Here is an 8,186-nt window from a genome sequence, read left to right on the forward strand (position 1 = left end):
TCCATAGAGCACACCACTTGTCCAACCATACTTCTCTACAACTGCCCGCCTCTGCTTCAAGCCTAAATGTAAAAATACACAAGCTGACCTGCTTCTTTGGGTCTTCATTTCTGAAGGCCTTGAGTTGTATAAAATACATTAAGTAAATTTGTGTGCTCTTTGTTAATCTATCTTTTCTATTAGGAGTTTCAGCTATGAACCTAGTAATGGCAGAGGAAAAGATATTTTTCATCCTCTTTAATATGTATATGTGTAAAATTTCGAGGACCAACCAAAATGTCATACTAAAGTTCCCCATCACCAAGTAGAAACTAAGTTATTTTTCTGAGAAATCAGGAGAGAGAGAGAGAGAGAGAGAGAGAGAGAGAGAGAGAGAGAGAGAGAGTAGCCAATCCTCAGATAGGCCTGCTTTAGCCATCATAATAAGAAAATTCCCTCTGCTTTGATCTTTATGAGGAAAGTAACTTTGAAACAACAGATCCACTTATTGTTGCTTGCTATTGCTCCCTTCAGCCTTTTTCTGTCTATAAATACTTACTTCCCACATTGCAGAGTGGAGCTCTCTAGATCTCTTCTGAGGGCTGTCAGTTTGTGAATCATTTTTGCTCAAACTCTGTTAAATGTACTTTGTCTAACATTTTTTCCTTTATCATATAACATTAATATACACTTAAATATTAAGTATTTAAAGAGGTGCTTGCTTTGGTCTAATACTACAGTAACTAATGGCTTTCTTCTAAACTTTTTTTTCCCCCTAGATTGGTCTGTATCAGTTATTTTCATATGAGGGCATTAAAATTAAATCTCTTAAAAGTATATGTATCTGACCCCTCAACCCTTTTTTCTCCCAAAGTCCTTCTTGGATTCTTCTATCATTGCTATGACATTGAGTTTGTAGTCAGTCTTTTGAGACACTGCCTATGACCTGCCACTTAATAAACATTTCTTTCCTTTCCTATTTAACTTCCTAAAGTGCATTAATCTTAAGTAGAAAAATTAGACAAAGAACTGAATTTTCTGTTTCATAGAACACATTTTGTGGCACAATCATTTATGATTACATTCAAAATCCTCCTTAGATTGACTGTAGACAACCTTTACTACAGTGTTCATTCCCCCCATTTTTTTAATCTAAAAAACCATTTCAGTTTGGCCTATTCAGAATCCTTAATGTTAAAGAATGTTCTTTAAAGAATGTTCTTTTTAGTATTTTACATTGATTGATAGTCTGTGTTAGTTAGTGTTCCATCACTGTAACAAAATACCTGAGAAAATAAACTTAAAGAGAAGAAAGGTTTATTTTGGCTCATGGTTTCAGAGGTTTCAGTCCATGGTTGCTTGGCCCCATTACTCATGGTCTAGGGCGGAACATTGTAGCAGAAAGGTGTAGTGGAACAAAGCTGCTTACCTCATGGCCACTGGGAAGCAAAAAGAGAATGAGAAAGTGACCAAGGGTGAGATATACCCTTCAAGAATATGTTCCCAGTGATCTACTTCCTCCAACGAGGCCCAACTCCTAAAGCTTTCACCACCTCCCAGTAGCCTTACCAGCTGGGGACCAAACCTTCAACACATGAGCCTTTTGGGGACATTCCAGATCCAAACCACAAACAATAGTGTATTAGTCCTAAACGGCCTAGCATAAGTCCCACTTCTAGGAAGCCATCTTTGACCTCCTTCATAGATTCAAAGTTAAAGTAAGACCTTCTAAACATCTACCTGTTCTGATTTAAATTGTCTTTAAAAGCCCCCTTTCAGCAGGGAAAACATATTAATTCAATTTGCATTTGAAAACACTACCTCTGGCAATAATATTGAGATTGGTTTTGACCGGAGAGAGTTGGACTGAAAGCAGAGTGTTATGCTTCGGATCTGGAATGTCCTCAAAATCTCACATGTTGAAGGTGTGATCCCCATTGCAGCAATGTTCAGAGGGAGGTTTTTAGGAAAGTATTGAATCACGAGGACTCTAATCTCATTGGTGTATTGATCCGTTTTTTAAATTTTTATTTTTTTTTTTAGTTGTAGATGAACACAATACCTTGGTTTTATTTGTTTATTTCTATGTGGTGCCAGGGATCGAACCCAGTGCCTCACATATGCCAGGCAAGTGATCTGCCACTGAGCCAGAACCCTGGCCCAAATTGATCCATTTTATGGGTTAATAATCTAAAGTTATTTTTTGTTTTGTTTTTTTTTGGTACAGGGATTGAACTCAGGGATACTCAAACACTAAGCCACATCCCCAGCCCTATTTTGTGTTTATTTAGAGACAGGATCTCACTGAGTTGCTTAGTGCCTTGCTTTTGCTAAGGCTGCCTTTGAACTCGTGATCCTCCTGTCTCAGCTTCTCGAGCCACTGGGATTACAGGCATGTACCACCTTGCCCAGCTAGGTTAATAATTTGAATGGATACTGGAATGAGGTGTTAAACTGTAGGCAAGTGAGGCATGGTTGGATGAAGTAAGTAAGTGGGGGCATGCCCTTAGAGACAATATCTTGTCCCTGGCCTCTTCTACTCTCTCTGCTTTATGGCTGTCAATAGCTAAGCAACTTACCTCCATCAAAACCTTGAACCATGATTTTCTGTCTTGCCTCAGACCCAAAGCAATGGAGCTGGCTAACCATAGACTGAAATTGAAAGCCCAAATAAATTTTTTTTCCTCCAAATTGTTTTAATCAGGTATTTGGTCACAAAAGTGAAACGCTAACTCACATAGAGGGAAACCAATTAGGGGGTCTCTACAGTGGCCCAGGAGCAAAAGGAGGGAAGATTCTATATATAACAAAGAGTCATAATTTTTAGAACTTAGAAACTGACTGCAATTAGATATTATCAAATTTGCATAAAGGCAATCATAATTAATTACTCCATGCCCCCTCTGTTCCCCTCCCACTACTCTGCCCTAACTAGAATTCATCTATTCCTCCCATGCTCCCTCTCCCTATCCCACTATGAATCAGCCTCATTATTTCAAAGAAAGCTTTTGGCATTTGGTTTTTTGGATTTGGCTAACTTCACTTAGCATTATCTTCTCTAATTCCATCCATTTACCTGCAAATGTCATGATTTTATTCTCTTTTATTGCTGAGTAATATTTCATTGTGTATAGATGCCACATTTTTTTTATCCATTCATCTATTGAAGGGCATCTAAGTTGGTTCCACAATTTAGCTATTGTGAATTGTGCTGCTATAAACATTGATGTGGCCGGGTCCCCATAGTATGCTGTTTTTAAGTCCTTTGGTTACAGTCTGAGGAGAGGGATAGCTGGGTCAAATGGTGGTTCCATTCCCAATTGTCCAAGAAATCTCCAAACTTCTTTCCATTTTGGCTGCACCAATTTGCAGTCCCATCAGCAGAGTATGAGTGTACCTTTTTCCCCACATCCTCGCCAACACTATTGTTGTTTGTATGCATAATAGCTGCCATTATGACTGGAATGAAATGAAATCTTAGAGTGGTTTTGATTTGCATTTCTCTGATTGCTAGCGATAATGAACACTTTTTCAAGTGTTTGTTGATTGATTGTACATCATGTTCTGAGAAGTGTCTCTTTAGGTCCTTGGCCACCCCCACTATTATCCAAAATACAAGTATGAAGACACAAATTGGTGTGAATATACAACCAGAGATATGAACAATTGAGCTCTATATGTAATAAGAATTGTAGTGCATTGTGCTGTTATATATAAAAAATTTTTAAAAAGAACAACAATAACAAAAATAGACAGGATCAAGTCAACAAAAAGTTAGATCTTTAAAAAGATAAACAGGATTGACAAACACTAGCTAAAATAACCAGAAGAAAAGGAGAGAAAACCAAAATAAATATAACAAGAGAAAAGAAAAGAAAATGTCACAGGAGATAGATAGATAGATACTCTGAAATCCAGAGTATCACTACAAACTACAAAAAATAAATAAATAAAGGCAATCATAAAAATATGGAGAAGGTACTACAAGGGAACAAAGATAGGCATGGTGCTATACATCCAGAAAAGCTTCCTAAGGCAAAGTCTCCCAAGGCAAAGTTGAAGGTTGACTTTGTAAGGCAAAGTGGAGTGGGAGAAGGGAGTTCCGGTCCAGTTGGAGGGAGTAGGGAGGTTAAAGATGAGAGACTGGAGACATCTCAGTGTATCCAGTGAATTGCAAGTAGTTTGCTTTTGTCAGAACCATAGTTGAGGCAGAGGTGGGGACTGCAGAGGGGAAGCTGGAAAGCTGGTGGAAGTCAGATGACCCACGATCCCATGTAACACCTCACATCATTTCAGCCTTATTCTGAAAGCTATGGAGTCATTTTGTAAAGGATTTCAGCAGCTGAAGTGATAAATAAATGGATTAGTAATCTAGGAAGAGCTTTCTGTCTGTAGTAAAGAAGAAGCTGCAGACTAGTCAGTGAATTAATTATAAGGGTAACCTGGGAAGAAATGATGACGGTTTGAACTGAAATGTGGTAATGGAGACAGAGCAGGGGATGTGTTAGAGGGATGCTAAGATAACAGGATTGACAAGACTGGTGCTTGATGAGGTGAAGGAACATAGAAGAGACCATGGCTGACCCTTCCAACTTATTGTTTGGGCAGTGAAGGATGATGTCATTTTCCAAGATAGGGAATAGAAGAAAGTGAGTTTCATTTTCGATGTGCTAAGTCTGAGCAGCCTGCAGGGCATTAAAGAAGAAATGTTCAGCACAGAGATACATGCAGACGCCTGGAGCTCAGAAGGAAAACCTGAGCTGGAGATTTAGAGCTTGGTCAACAGAATTTAGTTAGGAGTTAAAGCCCCGAGAGTGGATAAAATAAATCAGGAAATATGTGGGGGGGTGCGGGGGGGAAGAGGATGCAACAGCAGAGACAGCAATATTTTAGTAGTTGGAAAAGCAGGCTCCAGAAAAGGAGGGAGCAAAAGCATGGGGAGAATTGAATTAGTGAAGCTGAATGTAGACAAGGAGACAGTGTCCAGCAGGGCCAAGCACTTCAGAGAGATTAAGGAAGAGAAAGCTTGGAAATGTTCTCTAGATTGAGGAACAGGTGACCTTGGCACAGTAGTTGAGTGGAGGAGTAAGCCAGATGGCAGTGGGTTGAGGAATGCATGAGAAATGAGGAAGTGCAGGCATCTCTTTTAAGGAGTTAGAATGGGAGTGATGGAAAACAAGACATAGAGCCTGAGCTTTGCAGAGAGGCACGGAATAGAGGGAGGGCTGCTGAATTTCTGAAGCTTTGGGTATATCTACTGCTAGCGGGGAGAAGTCAAGGGAAGACAAGAATGAGGATCTAGCTAAGACCAGGCAGAAAGAATGAAGCAAGCTCCGGGCAGTGGCACCTGCCTGAATTCTAGCGGCTCTGGAGGCAGAGGCAGGAGGATTGAGAGTTCAAAGCCAGCTTTAGCAATTGAGCCAGGCCCTAAGCAACTTAGTGAGACCCTGTCTCTAAATAAAACATAAAAAAGGGGCTGGGGATGTGGCACGCAAAGGCATGTCATAGCAGGAAGGGAGACCATGAGTGCATGGGAAGAAGGCAGGAGAGCTCTTCAGAGTAGAAAGAAGGGGAGAGGACGGGTGCTCATCTGTGAAACAGAGAGGGGGTCATTTGATGAGAATGAGGGGGAACCAAAATGTTGGGAAGATCCTAAAAGAAAGTGGGGAAGATTTGGGAAATAAGAGAAAGAGAGTAGGGAAGGAATTGAAGGCAGAAAAGGAAAACAGAAAAGTGGATTAGAGAACTTGATGAGGCTGGAGCACCAGTGTAGCTGGGGTATTCTACAGAATGACCAGCTCTAGGATTGTGGCTAAAGGGTGATAAAGGAAATGCAGTGACAAGGGTAGGAAGAACTGTGAGGCTAAGGCTTTTGAAGGGTCATCTGTATGGACATAGATGCTACCTGGGGTAATGGCAAGACCTGAGATGACAAGGATGTGAGTCAGGAAAAGCAAGGTTTGATGCTGTAACGAGAACCCCACATTTCCAAGGGCTTGCCCCAACAGAAATTTGTTTTTCATGCATATCACAGTCCACCTCAGGTTAGCAGCTATCCTCTAAGCAAAGACTCAGAGACTGAGGATCCATTGGTGCATGGATCTGCCATCTTGGAGTTACTTGTTTCTAACTAAAATGACTCTGATACTACACTTAGAAAAGATAGCACAAAAAGAAAAAAAAAACACACTGAGGAACATAGAGGTAAAACTTTAAATAAAATAAAATTTCAACAGTAATAAAACAATATATCATGACCCAGAGAGTTTATTTTAGGAGAGAAAAAGAAAGGTTATGCCTATGTGGGCCTGGCTGAACTGGATGGAATGGAAACATTTACTTTGCTCAATGTTCTGCAGCTCATCCAAACATTCATATATCATAAAGTCAGAAATATTGGTCTTTCACTTCAACAACCAACAATGAGATAAATCTGTGAAGACATTCTGTAAATTGAAATGCATGCTGTAGGAGTGAGGAATTTTTGAGCATACAGGGCCCCGTGCTGGGGGTGGTACTGTTTAGTATAAAAAGTTTAAGACATGACATGATTGTCCTCTCTCCATCTTACCATCTGGTTGGGAAAGACAAGGCACAAAAAGATGCACAGGAAATCATGTGGTGAAGGCCAACAGAGGTAGAGACAAGGAATATGTATATTTAGAGGTGGGAGGGAAAGAAGACAATATCCAAGCATTGTCCAGCCCAGAGAAACCAAAATTATTTCATTCTCTACCAGGAAACAGAAAGATGGACTTTCTCAGCCCCCAGGAGATCCAAGTGACTAGGTCCTGGCCCCTCGAATATGTGCAAAAATTATGTTCACCACCTTTAGTCCATCAACATCAGACTGCATCCATTCTCTCTCATTTGTGTAAAGAATAAGCAAATGTCAATATTTTTATGCAATTTGTTCTTCAGTCTTCTGTGTTCTTAATTTATTTATTCTTTTAAAGAATATTTATTGAGTGTTTAGTGCAGGCAGGCATTGTGCCTTCATAGAGCTGACATTAGTGGATTGATGATCTCTAAGAATTTCTCCATGTTATTTTTTGTTACTTTGAAAGCCTGATGTTTTATTTACTAATTCAACCAATTTTATTTTCTAATCGTTTTTAAACATCTCTCTTTAGCCTTATTATGTTCTTGTTCCTATTTTTAAGTTCTTTTAAATTGTTTTTTTTTTAATTCATCACATTGACTTTTCATCTGGCTTAATAATAAAAGTATTTAAGTGTACATTGAAACCACTTCTTGTGCATATTCAAAGTTGTTAAATCAGCTTTATATGCTTGTGTGGACATTCCTCAGCATTACCAATCCCATGTATGCCTTAGAGGATGCAGTAAAGTTAGAAAAACATCTGTAAGAGTTCCAAAACTCAGGAGAAAGAACACTGGTTTTAAACATGTCATAACCATCGACAAAGAAATGAACTGCACTGTTTCTAGAAAAATCTGTTTGATTCATATACTCTACGAGCGTATTTTCAAAATACATTTTTACTCTAAGTGATTTCCATTTTATGAGCTGATTTTAGAGCTAATAATCCATATGGGAGTCAAAATTATTTATTGGTTTGTAGTTGTTATTGTCTCTCATGTATTTTCAGGAATAACATTCTCATTATGATTAGTCTAAATATCATGGACTATGGTTTTGATTTCTTTGAATTAAAAGAGTCGATATTAAATATCACTTTACCCAATTCCTTGTTTCAGAAAGATCTTAGGTTATAGGAAGTGTTATACATCCTCTGGTTTCTAAAGATATATAATTAATTACACACACACACACACACACACACACATGCATACATACACCCAACTTTACAAATTGTCACATTTACTTTACTGGTCTGCTCTAGGCATCCTAGAATGTGAATTAGTCACTGAGTTATGCATCTTATCCTCACACTACTAACAAAAATGTCCCACAGAAAAGAATCATAATTAGAAGGCTACAGAGTCCCCAGTCCATCTGTGTTTAGAGACACCCACTACTATCCCTCTGCAATCAAAGCTATTTAGTCAGAAAAGGTTAGAACAAGAACGAGCTCTTAACCAAGCAAAAGCGGAGACTACCAGATCTGGGTATTTGAATGAAAAGCCTTGGTTTGGACATTCAGTTATGGGTTATGGGAAAATCATACATTCCCTGAGATCCTTCCTCATTTGGGGATATCTGTTCACTGACAAGGACCCTAG

The sequence above is a fragment of the Ictidomys tridecemlineatus genome, chromosome 6 (assembly GCF_052094955.1).
Source record: "Ictidomys tridecemlineatus isolate mIctTri1 chromosome 6, mIctTri1.hap1, whole genome shotgun sequence".
NCBI lineage: Eukaryota > Metazoa > Chordata > Mammalia > Rodentia > Sciuridae > Ictidomys > Ictidomys tridecemlineatus.